At 44.1% G+C, this 16,144-nt stretch overlaps 1 pseudogene; it reads left to right on the top strand.

Annotated features, from left to right (window-relative positions):
* The first annotated feature begins 1,735 nt into the window (after nucleotides 1–1,735).
* On the top strand, nucleotides 1,736–2,584 carry LOC127486487 (UPF0561 protein C2orf68-like; annotated as a pseudogene).
* Nucleotides 2,585–16,144: the final 13,560 nt, after the last annotated feature.

Genomic DNA, 16,144 nt, shown 5'->3' with positions numbered 1-16,144 from the left:
CCTGGCCACAGCAGAGAGCTGGCCTGGAAGAAGGGCAACCGGGACAGAATCCGGTGTGCCAGCGCCACAAGGCAGAGGATTAGCCTAGTGAGCCGCAGCGCCAGCTTATCTTTTTCGTATTCAATAAGATACTCCAAGATATTTTGCTTCTCCTTATCATACAGAAGCAAGATGTCAAATAGAATACATAAACTTATGTTCAGTAATTACTGTTTCAGTACTTTATCTGGCTTAGAAAGGATCTAGACTCTACTCTAGAGAGAAATAATATTAAAGAAAGCTAGCCATTGTTTTCAGTAATTTCCTAGTAACTTTTTATAACATGTATGTATGAGGAGACAGAGCTACTATTATTAAGCCTATGATACTACTATTTTACTTACCAAACATTTAAATAATCACAAGCATTTGAAAGCAATTTGTTTCCTTTATTTATTTCTTGGAGGTTTAGAAATATATATCTATATATTTTTTCATACATTAAACACAACCATTCACATGCTAACCAAGACTAGGAATACAGGGTTACCACATGCTCACAGCACCTTCAATAATGGTCAGCTTGTAGCCTACAAAAACACTCTACAAGCTCTAGTTTTTCAGAACTAAAGGAAGAACCAAGTGGCTTTTACCAGGTATCACGGGATAACCATTTATGCATGCCTTGCCAGTGAGGTAACCTGCTGTCCGTGACTCAGAAATGAACAAATCATGTTTCTGATCTTTGAAACAGGATTTCATTCACTTATGGAATAAAGCAGGAAGGCCACACAGCCGTCTCAACACAGCAAGTGCCAGAAAAACACCATCTCTGTGCTGGGCCATGACATTAAGACAGAAGAGTTTCCAGAAACTGAGGCCAAAGAACTAATACTTAAAACCACTGGGGAAGTGACATTTCTAGGCTCATGCTCTATAAATGAAAATGCCATCCAAAGGTCTCTGACACACGACAGAGCAGAGCCACCATGCAGCAGAAGGCAGTGATGTTAGACACAGAAGCTGTACGGGTGGGCCAGGATCATTCAAGCACCAAAGAAATCTACTCAAGCTGCTCCACACTGTTGACTCCTCCACGGTTTCCACCATCGAAACCTGTAGCTTTGCTGTCACAGGAGCCATGGTCACTAAGAAAGAAGGGCTGACCATATGAAGGAGGCAGCCCCAGCAGATGGCCCTGCTGGCGAGGCTAAGCACTGCCAATGCAGAAGCCAATGCAGCATGGCCTAGCTCCCCGCAACAGTAAATTTCCATGGCATTGTTTGCTGTGCCACTGTCCTGCTACCTTGTTGCCTGCATGCAGGGGTCGAGGCTGCTTCCAGGAACATGAAGGGAAGTTCACACTGTCAAGTAAACCCATCGGCTCTACTCCAGGCTGCTTAGTGAAACAACAGTAACACACATTCATCTCCACTGCTGCCGTTCCTAACCAAAAATAGGCCTGAATTATAACAGGCATTCAAAGGAACCTGCAAAGCAATAACCTGGAGGAACAAATAGCTAGAATAGTTGGACTCCTAGAAAGCAAAGCAGACCAGAGAGAAGCATGAATTTATCACTGACCCAGGTCCAAATCACCAAGAAGCCAGACAGAGATGGAACATCACCCAGAAACTCTCCCTCCACACCCTATTTTTTACAACACATGGTTTAACTTCTATCCACAGCAATGGACTGAGATATGTTAATTCAAATTGTGATGTTTATAAAAAGCAAAGGAAACCCGAACGGAAGCTGAGCGCGGGCTGGCTCGGGCCTCCACCGGCGGGAGGGCGGCCGTTGGGGCCGTTGAGGTGGCGGCGACTCTGCGCCCAGGGCTCCAGATGGAGGCGGCCCGGGATCCCGGGCCCAGGCTCTGCTGCAAGCCTGGCGGGCGGCTGGACATGAGCCACGGCTTCGTGCACACATCCGACGGAACCAGATCGCCCGGTACCTCCCCACCCCGCGCCACCACCACCCTTGGCCTGGCCCGGCCGGCTGTCCCTGACTCCCGCTCGGCTCCCCGCAGGGACGACTACGACAAGAAGGTGAAGCAGGCGGCCAAGGAGAAGATGGCTCTACCCGCCCAGGCAACCCAGACTTGGAGGAGTCCAGTGAAAGCAGCAGTAGTGGTGGCTCTGAACTAGAGCCTTCTGGCCATCAGCTCTTCTGCTTAGAATACGAGGCGGACAGTGGCGAGGTCACATCAGTTATCGTGTATCAGGACGATGACCCAGGAAGGGTGAGCGAGGAGGTGTCTGCCCACACGCCTCTGGATCCGCCCATGCGAGAGGCTCTCAAGTTGCGTATCCAAGAGGAGATTGCAAAGCACCAGAACCGTCACTGACCAACTTGAAAGCATTCTTTGCAGGCTGGATTCACTGCCCGTGGAAGAATTCTGCCCAGGGAGCTCAGCCGTAGCCTGAGGGCACCTGCACCACTGTTTGATCTTGACACTGCCAGAGCTGCTGCATCCCCAGGGTCATTCCAAGACTCCACCTGGCCCATGTCCCCCACAACCGTTTACTGGTTGGCCTGTTGACCAGCCTCATATTCTGGAATTCTCTGAGAATTCGGTGTGGCTGACTTGGTGTTCTGGGAGCATAGGCTTGAGGGCGAACCAGGGTCCATGAAGCCTTTCGCCATCATGCTGCATTCTCAGAGGTCACATGCCTGGCTGCTTCGTGTCCCACCCAGCTCCGTGAGCGCTGTTATGTCATAGTTCCTTTCCTTTGTGTTGTGCTCACTTCACTTCCACCCGTGTTTCCCTGGACTTTTTTTTCTTTTTTTTTTTTTTTTTAGCTTTATTCTTTGTTTTTCTTTTTCTTCATCTCTCTGCCTCAGGTCGAATCTCTCAGTTCTCTCCCCACCCCCTCAACAGGACTGTGCACCTGCAGCTGCTCAGGACCTTGGAGGGGGGGACTGTGAGGCTCTGCCTTTCCAACAAGTTCTCCAAGTAATTCTGAGGCCAGAAGAAAGTGGGAGACCTTTATTTCTGAGGCCCACTCACAAGCACGTCTCCCTCCCCTCCCATGCTTTTGTGAGCTGCTTGCATGCGCCACACCACTGTCAGACAGCAGACCTAGGAAGAAGATCCTGGTGCTAAACTGCAAGGATTTCTTGCAGCAAAACCTGCCTGGAGCTGCAGAATTCCAGCTGCAAATAGCTGCGAATAGACTCCTCTGCTCAGGACAACCAATGGAGAATTATCAAAGCAAGCTTGAAACTAACTCTCCAACCGTGACTTAAAAGTCTAGACCATAAGTACAAAGGGAAACTCAACATTAACAATAATTGCCTGTTTGGAGCCCTAGTTGCAAAAAAAAGGTGGGGGGGGGGACTACACAACTCTCCTTATCTGTTCCCTCTCCCTGTCCAATGTCCTGTCCCATGCTTCCTCCCTCGCTATCTCAAGGATATGCATAAGGCAGCTTCAAAAAGTTCATGGAAAGTGGAATCGAAAGACAGTCTGAATTGTCTGTGAACTTCTTGAAGCCCTCTGGTGTACGTATAACTGAGGTCCTGAAAGAGTCCCAGGGTAGCGCTGCTCTTCCCGAGGGAACATTTTTTTCTACCACAGGGTTAGGCTAAGGTCTGAAGTCCACAAGACATCGTGTGCGCCAAAGTTTCCAAGGCACGTCTATCTGTGAGCAAATCGGCGTGACCTCAGTGACTTGAAGTTTACAGCTTAAGTGAGCCAGTGAGCCCTGGAACTTCCTGAAACCAAAGCCCCTTGGCCCCCTGGTTTCTCCACATCAGGGTCTCAGGATCAGGCTGGCAGTTCTATTGCAGCAGTTCTTCTCCTAAAAGACACCCAAGAGAACTGTTGGTTTGTGCCCCGCACTCCTGAAAATCATCTCCCTCCAAATGGGGCAAGGCGGCTCCTTCAGCTACGCCATTAGAACGTGGAATGCTGAGTTGCAGCCTGCAGCGCCAAGGAACGCTGGGACAGTGAGTGAGGCAGATAAGGTCGAGGGGCCTGGTTGTGAAAGCCAGTGAGCAGAGTGCTGCAAACCCGCAAAGCTGCACCAGGTTAAGTGCCTTGAACTTACCAGTCCTGGGCTCAGGTCTACTTTCAAAGGAGAAAAGTCTTTGCCCTCTACTTAGGCAGCTGGCTAAAAGTGCCTTCTGTTCACTACCCTCCACAGCCTGGGTCATGGAGGCTGTGCCGAGCCCTACCCCCGTTCTTCACACAGCCTAGAGGACCAGTCACTCTAGTCCTCCAGCTCCTCAATGGATCCTATGGTTGGGACATAGGACTTCACTGGAATTCCATGATGGCTTAGAAGGAAATACTTTCTGGATTCATCTCACAACTGGATCACCTGTGTCCTATTTTTATAGAACTCAGAACACCAGAGGGTTGAAGTCTGGGGGCGTGACCCCTGACATTTGAGCTTCTGTTCCTGTTTTGTGTGGAGGGAAGTTGTCAGTGTTTACACATCGTGTCCTTTCGTGTGTTTGTCATGGGATCCTCCGAGATCCCCTCAGGTAGATGGATTGAAACTCCTTGCCTCTAAACTTGCTTTTCTTGCAGCACTTTGCTTATCAAGTGTATGTAAAACATTTTCTACCCAACAGAGCACTCTAATCCGTGTAGCATGACCTGTAAAGCACTAAGCCTTGTACCTGGAAGAGAGCCTGTCCATCAGAACTGGGCTCTTGGAGGCAAGGCTGCCTCTCTGCAGACGGACAGCTTCAGCCTTACCGCTGACTGCCACCCCCTACTGGAAGCCCAAAAATGGTACTATCTCATCATCACCGGACCTGCCTCCAGACACCTTCCACCAGTTACAAAAATTGGTGCTTTGCCATCCAGGACTGTGTTCTCCCACTGACTCCAGGATGTCTCAGGACTGCCCTGTGTTGTGTGGGACAGTGGCAACACTTTTGGACTAAATAGAACTTTCCAACTGGCTGCTTCATAATCAGTGTTCGTTTGATTAGATAAATTCTTGGCTGTCTTAAAAAAAGTCTGATAGGCATATCTCTCAGCATTCAATATGCAGTATTAATTCTTAACTGAAGGTAAGCCTGGATTTTAACACTTTGTGTTTCCTGAGCCAGCAGGTGATGTCATAGGTACAAGGAACTTAGGCTTGCAGGGACTTTGGGCTGTGCAAGAGTAAACACTAAACCTTGAATCATAGCCAGTTGGCAGAGGTAGTGCTTAAAGAATGTAACACAAGAAAGGAAGGGAATTATACAACTTTTTGGTTTGTTTTTGTTTTGTTTTGTTTTGTTTTTAATTTGAAAGAGCTCCCATCCATTGGTTCACCCCCCAAATGTCCACAACGACCATGGCCTGAGCTGGGCTAGGCCAGAGCCAAGCTTCAGTCAAGGTCTCCCATGTGGATGGTAAGAATCCAGTTACTTGAGCCATCACCGCTGCCTTCCAGAGTCTGTATTAGGGAGCTGGAGCCAGGAATTGAAACCAGGTATTCCTGGTGGGACATGGGCATCCTAACCACTGGGCCAAACCACCTTTCTCTAGAAAACCTTGTACCCATTGAGAGAGCCTCTGGAGGCCAACCAGCCAGTGGGCCCTTGTAGGCAATTACAAGCGCATCTCTCTGTGGAAAGGATGCTCATGTGGTCGGTCCACTCTGAGGGGCACTGCCTGCTAGAGATGAGCCCATGTGGAAGCGTTTGGAGGTAGTATGTATCCAGTCTGCCATTCATTTGGCAGGACCAGTGAATGGTTGGTAGATCCCCAGCCAGCTCACAAATTTAGGGGAACCTTTCTAAGAAGAAAGAACAGTAAGGACATCACTTTCCTACCTCTGAGCTGCCTTTTGGGAGAATTGCCACGGCATGTTGACAGTTAATTACTTGAAACGTCTTAAATCCCCTCATTGAATTCCTGCCCTGTTGAGGAATCAGCTGGGAGGAGCCATAGGCACCCACCCCAAACGTCCCCAGGAGTTGGAGCAATGTTCAAAACGAAAACCTGAGTGACAACTCCACTGCCTGCAACAGATGAGACTGCACTGCTTGTGTTAAATGTATAAAAAGCCATATGTTCTGTTTCCTCATTTCCAGTGTTTCTGCTGTGTGGATTAATAAAATTAAGTGCAAATTATGTGACTGGCCCAAGAAAAAAAGGTTCTTTTAAAATACAGTATTTTTTTAAACAATAAACTTACTCTTTTTACAGCAAAAAAAAAAAAAAAAGCAAAGGAAAAAGCAGTCTGAAAATCAGAAACCAACACAGTGCTCTGATGTGCTTATGCTTTATACTGCAGAACTATTACTATGCATCAGCTGACTACATCTGAGTGGCTTCTCATGGCCACTCTGGAAACACAACTAATGGGAACTTGTGCTATTAAAACCATGCTTACACCAGAGAGGTGGGAAAGTAAATAAAATCGAGCAAATGAAGGGAAAAAGGAAACTACCTCAAGATTATCTGTCTTTAATGTTAAAATGATCTCCTTAGGTTCACATTAAAATGAGTTTATGCTTTCATCCCTTCATGAATGACAAGAGGGAACCTCATATAATGTTTGCAGTCAATAATGCAGAAGGGTTGGTATCCCAAAGAGCAAATGCAAATTCATAGAGAATAAAGAAATGACTGGAAAAATCAAGGATGAATAGATTTATTAACAAAGGCAATGTTTAAAAATAAAACTACTTTGGGCTGACATTGTGGTATAGCAGGTTAAGCTGCTGTCTGTGACGCTGGCATCCAGTATGGGCACAAGTCCAGGACCTGACAGTTTCATCTCCTGTCCAGCTCTGGGCTAATTTGCCTGGAAAAACAGTGGCAGACGACTCAAGTGCTTGGTCCCCTGTACGCATGCAGGAGACTTGGGAAAGATCTCTGGGCTCCTGACTTTGGCCTGGACCAGTCTGGGCCATTGTAGCCTTTTGGGGACTGGGCCAGTAGATCTAAGACCTCTCTGTCTTTCTCTGTTACTCTCATATAAATTTTAAAATCTTTAAGAAAACTAAAAAAAGAAAAAAGTCACCTCTAAATCTTGAAATTTACAGTTAATATGCAATGGAATTTGATCCTTCAACTCTCACAATAAGCAAGCTTCCTGGGTTTTTCAGTGCCTCATGTCTGGAGGGTTTTATGGCAAGCTCTTTGGTCATCAGAGCTGATATCATGAATTTTTCTACATAAAGTAGAGAATCATTCAATGTTGCAAAGCTGTGTGCTTGTCTAACATATGTATACATCTCTGTTAGAGATGAAGGTACACATGAAGATATACAATAACAACACTAACAGAGATGTATGCATATGTTAGACAAGCACACACATCACAATGCATGCATGTGAACACTAACATATACTCATGCACATGTGCACACAGATACAGACACAGATGCACAATCAGAAGGTTCCAGAGAAAGTAAATTTATCTCTATTAAGATGTTTGAGAATTTTAAAATGAAGAAAAGGAGACATTAACACAAGAAAGGTGGAATAAATATTCCCAAGCCTCTGAGAAACAGGGGTGCAGATACTAAAGCCTACGTCTTACTGCTCTCTTGTGGTGGTTCTAAAGAACACCTTTCTGAGCACTGAACAGTCTCTCCTTCCTTCCCAAATGTCCAAAAAATAATAAGCCTCTCCAAATGTTTTGGAATCCACTATGAGAAACTGAAGATATTTGACAATTATTACAAAACCAATAATGGAGTATCATTTGGTCAGAACTAATTACCTCCTGATTGCCATGTTCTGCATTCAAGGACAATCATATACCAAATGCTTGGATTGGTTTAAATTATTATACCCTAAGAATTCCCTCACTATATTTGTTAGCCATTTGCATTTCTTCTTTAGAGAACTGTCTTCTGACGTCCTTTCCCCATTTCTTAACTCGATTGGTTGTTTGTTGTTGAGTTTTTTATGTTGCTGATATATTTTGGATGTTAACCCCTTATCAGATAAGTAGCTCACAAGTATTTTTGCACTTTCTGTTGGACGTCTCTTCACTCTATCTTTTCCTTTGACATGCAGAAGCTTCTGAGTTTTGATATACCATTTGTCTAGTTTTGCTTTTGTTGTCTATGCCTTGGAGACCTTAACCAAGATGTCACCATCTACACCAATGTCTTGAAGTGTTTCCCCTATATTTTCTCCTAGCAAATTTAGTCATAGGCCTTAAATTCAGGTCTTTAATGCATCCCCAGTAAGCTTAGGAGCCCCAAAATTATTCAGCTATCTGATGGTAATAAGGTATATAACATGCAATATCTTTTAAGATGATTTATTTACTTTATTTGCAAGATAGAGTTAGAGGAAGAGAGAGAGAGAGAGAGAGAGAGAAAGAGGAGAGAGAGAGAGAGAGAAAGGGGGCATCTTTTATCTACTTCACTCCCCAGATGGCTGCAATGGCCAAGGCTGGGCCAGACCAAAGCCAGGAGCTGGGAGCTTCTTCCAGGTCTCCCGCGTGGGTGCAGGGGCCCAAGCACTTCTGCTACTACCCCAGGTATGTTAGCAGGGAGCTGAATTGGAAGTGGAGCGGCCAGGACTCAAACTGGCACCTGTATGTGATGCTAGCACCTCAAGCAGTGGTTTAACCCACTGCACCACAGTACCAGCCCCCAAATGCAATCTTATTGTAAATACATCCTTAAGATGAACATTTTCAGAGAAAGAAAACAATTAGGAAAAATATTTTAATTCGGTGCGATTGCAGCATACAACACAATGAAAAATGGCTCTCAGATGAAAGGCAATCTTCCCTCATCAAAGCACAGACAAACCAAAGAGAAATTGTTTATTGATATTTCTCATTTCTAAAGTAAGTGCACTCTGAAGTCCCTTGTATGTTGATTTTCTACCAGTGTCTTGCATCAATCTCTTTGCATGGTCTGAGCATCGTATGCAATGTTCATCTGTGAGACAAAACCTCTGCATCACATGTCTTTGTGAACACTTGACTCTCTTTTCAGCAGGAAGCATGGACTCGTGTGTATACTCTTGTCCATGCTTCTGCCATTCTTTCTTGGGCTCATCCTAATTGGGCATTTACCACCGTTCTAGGGACACTTCCTGTATGGTCACTAGCAACCATGAGTCCCGTAGCGCCGCCTCAGCTCCTGACTTGTCCAACCTGCTGCAGCCCTGGAGCTGATGCTAAACTTTTGGTTGCCTAATAGTAACTATTGTAAAGGACTCAGCCTAGGTATTATCCATTGTGATCCAATATTGTTGTTTCAAAATATTTGGCATAGCATTCCTTATGTTTTCCTTTAAGAACTCCCCCTCCCTCAGACCCTTTGAGTGCACCATAGTCTATTATGACACATGTTCAACCATTGTGTTGCTCTACCATTTCCAAATGAATATCATTCTTTACAAAACCTGATTATTTTTGCTTTTGAGATTGCCATTGTCCTGGGGATATCACAGAAAACCTGGCCAGGTGGCCCAAGGCATCATGTTCTCTCCCAAGAGGCCCCTTCTTTTCCTACATGCCCCAGACAGGTTCCAAGAGGCCTGACTGCTGGCCTTGGAGTTGTCACTGAGATCATATGTGAAGTGGGGGCCAGGATGAGCTCATTCTGGTGTTGAAGGTGCTGACCTTTTGAAAGGATGAGAGGTTGTTCTCTAGTCACTGAGCTGCAAGGGGCATCTCTACTCCTAGATTCAATTAATCCATAGCCTGGGGGAGAAAAAAACAATTTCCTGCAGCCTCAGGCCCCCATAGGCAAAAGTCCCTTCTGGCTCAGTCATCCTGCCCTCCCTGTGTACTCTCAGAGCCTCCAGAGGTTTTGTGGGGAGTCTCAGAATACCCTGATGCTGGTCAGTGGTGGTGAGGCAGGCCTGAGAATGGATCTTAGGCACCCAGGGTGTGGGGCTGTGTGAGTGGGCAGAAATGAGTGCAGGCATCCTCAACTCTAGCCAAGTACAAAGCACTAGAGAGAATCCTCTTCCTGGATCCAGGCCTTGGGGAGCTCCGGGCTGGTCTATGTATCAGTGTGTGCAAAGCTCATGAGTATTCACGTGGGGCCCAAATCACCTCATCGTTAGAGAAGTAACACCAGTAACTGGAACATCTCTTCTATGTGGTGTGGATACCTGTTCATTTGTCAGGCACCCCCCAAGTGGCACCTGGAGACCTGGTTTGGACTGGAAGCTGAGTATGAATTCTTGGTTAACAACATCCAGGTGCAGAATGCAGTTTCTCTCTGAATAAAGGAGAGAAGATAAAAATTTGGATGGGGGAATGAAGTAGCAGGGTAAGACCCTTCAAGCTAATCAAGGGTGGGTTATCAGGTAACTAACTAACAGGAGCTACCCTGCAGATTCTCTCTGGCAGGTGTGTTCCTGCAGGGCTCCTGGAGCTACATCCAGGCCTGCCTGTCCTCAAAGAGGCACCCCTGGTCCAGAGTGCAAATCTTGAGTTTTAATCCACATTCTGAGGCAGCCCCTGCTTCCCCCCTGAACTTAATTGTTACTGTGGATTCATTCTGAGAGGAGGAGCGCAGTGGGGGCAAGAGGCACGGAGTCACCACACAGATCCCAGGAGTTGGGTGAAAGTGGGTGAAAGGCGAGCAGCCTGCAGACTTATTTATTTCAGTTGGTACAACAGCTTATATAGTCGAAGCAGCCAATCCAGTCAAGGGGCGGTTTATGCCCTAACCAATCATAGCCCATTGCCAGGCAGGCTCCATTGCCATGTGGTTTCCAAAGCCATCCAATCACAGGCTATTGCCAGGCAGGCTCTGTTGCCAGCAGCCATCTTGGCATGGCCTTCTTGTTCCACCACATTGCCCCCTTTTTGTTTATTTTCTTTTTTTTTTTAGAAAAACCAAGATGGAAGAATGTTTAATTAAAAATCGCATCACTTCAGATAATACTCAGGCAATTTTTAAAATGTTCTGTTTCTGCCAGCACAGGAGTGTCTCCTTGGCACTAGGTAAGAGAAGGGGCCACATTCTCACCTTATAGTCTCCTCTGTTTGGTCCACTTCACCGACTTAACCAGGGAAGGAGGGGATGGTGACGTTGTCTACTATCAAATTCTCCTCCCCACAGCAACATAAATAATTGCTGTGGGCAAGAGTGAGCACACACCAAGTTCATCACCTGTCTCTATCTTGGTAAGTAAGGCTTAGTCTCATCCCAGGGGCATTGGAATTAAAACAAAATAACAAACAAAAGGAGCAGACCAACTGCCCGCTTCTCTTCAGTGAATATTCTGGCCGGCAAGCCAGGGAAGTGTCCTTGAAGCAGGTGTGCCGGCCCTCTGCCCAAAGGCCCAGCAAAGCAACTCTGACAGACTGTTGAGGCCACACATATGTCCACATTTCTTAGCTATTTTAGAGAAAAAGGAACTTTGGCCTGAATGTTAACTATACCTCTCGTACACATTTCATTTTAACATAAATAGAAATATATTATAATCCATTTAGAAATTCAGAAAAGGTTTAAAAAAGAAAAAAAGAGAAAACTGTCCCAAGCATCCTACTCCAATATAGTTTACACTCATCTCTTGGTATATTTCTTCCAGGTCTTCATACAAGGTATGTAAATATCACAGGGTATTGGCAAGTTTATAATTTTCAATGGAATTTCTATCAGTATTACCTCATAATTATAAATACAGTTATTGACAGGCTACCTAAAGGGTCCAAGTTACATTTTATAATTAATGTAAACATTTCTCAGTTTGGGGGTAAACTGTTTCTAAAATTTTGCTTTAATGGAACTGCAACTTCAGCAGTGTGGCTCTGGGTAACTTTTTAGCTTTTCTAAGCTTCTGCTTTTTTTTTTTCTCTTTCAAAACATATAAATAATATTAGTGAGCATTAGACTTTCATGATAGTTAAAATAGATAATGCATTCAAAGCAAGTCATATGTCATAAAACATAGGCTTCTGCTGAGTAAATAGTGGGTACTAGAGGTTAATTTCTCATTGGATTTTCTTGGAAGAAATATCTGCATACAAGGCAGAAACACATGAGAAAGGTAAGGATGCTCCAGTCTTTCATTTGGGAAGGAGATTCCACTGGGAATGTTAGTGGAGAGACAGTCAATACTGCCACAGCGAGAAGCCCAGGCATGACCAACCTGGTCTTTGCGAGGTCAGGGCCATTTCAATTTTAGAGGTAGTGGAGTTAGAAGTACACTCACAAAAAGTATGGTCTTAGAAACTGTACATTTTAAACATGCACATTTAACAAAGTAACAAATTAAGAAAAACAACAGAAGTCAGAATAAGGGTGGCAGCCGTGGCACAGCGGGTTAAGCCACCTCTGGTGATGCCCACACCCTACATAGGAGTACTGATTGGGATCCCTGCTCCTCTGCTTCTAATAAAGCTTCCTGTGAGGTAGCAAATGGTGGCTCAAGAGCTTGGGCTCCTGCCACACTTAGGCCAACCCTGGCTGTTGGGGACATTTTTGGGGGATGAACCAGAAGATGGAAGGTCTCACCCTATGTGTTTGTGTTTTGCTCTATAGCTCTGCCTTAACAAGTAGATGAAAATAAAAAAATAAGAGTAAAGGCAACATAATAGCTTCTGTACAAAGCACTGGTTCTTAACTAGCACAATTCTGCCCCTTGCCAGGGAATATCTGGCAACGCCAAGAGGTATTTTGGGTTGTTACACCTGGAAAGGAGTGGTTAGGAGGCCAGGCTTGCAATGCACTGGGCAATCTGCAGCACAAAGACTTACTAGGCCCTGCTATGGTTTCTTTTTTTTTTAATCTTTTATTTAATTAATATAAATTTCCAAAGTACGACTCATGGATTACAATGGCTTCCCCCCCCATACCATCCCTCCCACCCACAACCCTCCCCTTTCCCACTCCCTCTCCCCTCCCCTTACATTCACATCAAGATTCATTTTCAATTATCTTAATATACAGAAGATCAGCTTAGTATACCTTAAGTAAGGATTTCAACAGTTTGCTCCCACACAGAGACATAAAGTGAAAAATAATAGATGATTTTTTTTAAATGATGATGAAATCAGATCAGACCTATTGTCATGTTTAATCCCAGTGAGAGTCAAGTTGGGAGTTGATAATTTTTTTTTTTACAGAAGATCAGTTTAGTGTACATTAAGTAAAGATTTCAACCGTTTGCACCCCCATAGAAACACAAAGTGAAATATACTGTTTGAGTACTCGTTATAGCATTAAGCCTCAATGTGCAGCACATTAAGGACAGAGATCCTACATGAGGATTAAGTGCACAGTGACTCCTGTTGTTGACTTTACCAATTGACACTCCTGTTTATGGCATCAGTAATCTCCCTATGCTCCAGTCATGAGTTTCCAAGGCTATGGAAGCCCCTTGAGTTCTCCGACTCTTATCTTGTTTAGACAAGGTCATAGTCAAAGTGGAGGTTCTCTCCTCCCTTCAGAGAAAGGCACCTCCCTCTTAGAAGACCTGTTCTTTCCACTGGGATCTCACTCACAGAGATCTTTTTGCCAGAGTGTCTTGGCTTTCCATGCCTGAAATACTCTCATGGGCTTTTCAGCCAGATCCGAGTGCCTTTAGGGCTGATTCTGAGGCCAGAGTGCTATTTAGGACATCCGCCATTCTATGAGTCTGCTGAGTATCTCACTTCCCATGTTGGATCACTCTCCCCTTTATTTATTCTATTGGTTAGTGTTAGCAGGTACTAGACTTGTTTATGTGCTCCCTTTGACTCTTAGTCCTATCATTATGATCAATTGTGAACTGAAATTGATCACTTGGAATAGTGAGATGGCATTGGCACATGCCACCTTGATGGGATTGAACTGGAATCCCCTGGTATGTTTCCAACTCTACCAATTGGGGCAAGTCAGCCCGAGCATGCCCCAAGTTACACATCTCTTCCCTCTCTTATTCCCACTCTTATGTTTAACAGGGATCATATTTCAGTTAATTTTCAACACTTAAGAATAACTGTGTGATAATTGCAGAATTAAACCAGTCATATTAAGTAGAACAGACAAAAAAAATACTAGGAGTGATAATGTATTAAGTTGTCCATTAACACTCAGGGTTATGCTGATCAAGTCACCGTTTGTCATAGTGTCCATTTCACTTCAGGAGGTTTCCTTTTTGGTGTTCAGTTAGTTGTCACCGATCAGGAAGAATATATGGTATTTGTCCCTTTGGGACTGGCTTACTTCACTCAGCATGATGTGTTCCAGATTCCTCCATTTTGTTGCAAATGACTGGATTTCGTTGTTTCTTACTGCGGTATAGTATTCTAAAGAGTACATATCCCATAATTTCTTTATCCAGTCTACCATTGATGGGCATTTAGGTTGGTTACAGGTCTTGACTATTGTGAATTGTGCTGCAATAAACATTAGGGTGCAGACCGCTTTTTGTTTGTCATTTTAAACTCCTTTGGGTAAATTCCAAGGAGTGGGATGGCTGGGTCGTACAGTAGGGTTATCTTCAGGTTTCTGAGGAATCTCCAGACTGATTTCCATAGTGGCTTGACCAGTTTGCATTCCCACCAACAGTGGGTTAGTGTCCCTTTTTCCCCACATCCTCGCCAGCATCTGTTGTTGGTAGATTTCTGTATGTGAGCCATTCTAACTGGGGTGAGGTGAAACCTCATTGTGGTTTTGATTTGCATTTCCCTGATTGCTAGTGACCTTGAACATTTTTTCCTGTGCCTGTTGGCCATTTGGATTTTCTCTTTTGAAAAATGTCTATTGAAGTCCTTGGCCCATCTCTTAAGTGGGTTGTTTGTTTTGTTGTTGTGGAGTTTCTTGATCTCTTTGTAGATTCTGGTTATTAACCCTTTATCTGTTGCATAGTTTGCAAATATTTTTTCCCATTCTGTCGGTTGTCTGTTCACTCTCCTGACTGTTTCTTTTGCAGTACAGAAACTTCTCAATTTGATGCAATCCCAATAGTTGATTTTGGCTTTGACTGCCTGTGCCTCCCGGGTCTTTTCCAGAAATTCTTTGCCTGTGCCAATATCTTGAAGGGTTTCTCCAATGTTCTCTAATAACTTAATGGTGTCAGGACGTAGATTTAGGTCTTTAATCCACGTTGAGTGGATTTTTGTGTAAGGTGTAAGGTAGGGGTCTTGCTTCATGCTTCTGCACGTGGAAATCCAGTTTTCCCAGCACCATTTATTGAATAGACTGTCCTTGCTCCAGGAATTAGTTTTAGATCCTTGATCAAATATAAGCTGGCTGTAGATGTTTGGATTGATTTCTGGTGTTTCAGTTCTGTTCCATTGGTCTATCCATTTGTTTCTGTACCAGTACCATGCTGTTTTGATTACAACTGCCCTGTAGTATGTCCTGAAATCTGGTATTGTGATGCCTCCGGCTTTGTTTTTGTTGTACAAGATTGCTTTAGCTATTCGAGGTCTCTTGTGCCTCCCTATAAATTTCAGCACCATTTTTTCCAGATCTGAGAAGAATGTCTTTGGTATCTTGATTGGTATTGCATTGAATCTATAAATTGCTTTTGGGAGAATGGACATTTTGATGATGTTGATTCTTCCAATCCATGAGCATGGAAGATTTTTCCATTTTTTGGTATCCTCTTCTATTTCTTTCTTTAAGGTTTTGTAATTTTCATCGTAGAGATCTTTAACGTCCTTGGTTAAGTTTATTCCAAGGTATTTGATTGTTTTTGTAGCTATTGTGAATGGGATTGATCTTAGCAGTTCTTTCTCAGTCATGGCATTGCTTGTGTATACAAAGGCTGTTGATTTTTGTGCATTGATTTTATATCCTGCCACTTTGCCAAACTCCTCTATGAGTTCCAATAATCTCTTAGTAGAGTTCTTTGGATCCTCTAAGTACAGAATCATATCGTCTGCAAAGAGGGATAGTTTGACTTCTTCCTTCTTAATTTGTATTCCTTTGATTTCTTTTTCTTGTCTGATGGCTCTGGCTAAAACTTCCAGAACTATGTTAAATAGCAGTGGTGAGAGTGGGCATCCCTGCCTGGTGCCAGATTTCAGTGGAAATGCTTCCAACTTTTCCCCATTCAATAGGATGCTGGCCGTGGGTTTTTTATAAATTGCTTTGATTATATTGAGGAATGTTCCTTCTATACCCAATTTGCTTAGAGTTTTCATCATGAAAGGGTGTTCAATTTTATCAAATGCTTTCTCTGCATCAATTGAGATAATCATATGGTTTTTCTTTTGCAGTCTGTTAATGTGGTGAATCACATTGATTGATTTGCGAATGTTGAACCATCCCTGCATACCAG

Source organism: Oryctolagus cuniculus, chromosome 12 (assembly GCF_051225735.1).
Source record: "Oryctolagus cuniculus isolate XC-2025 breed Fujian yellow rabbit chromosome 12, ASM5122573v1, whole genome shotgun sequence".
Lineage (NCBI taxonomy): Eukaryota > Metazoa > Chordata > Mammalia > Lagomorpha > Leporidae > Oryctolagus > Oryctolagus cuniculus.
This window is presented reverse-complemented; position numbering and strand designations above follow the sequence as displayed.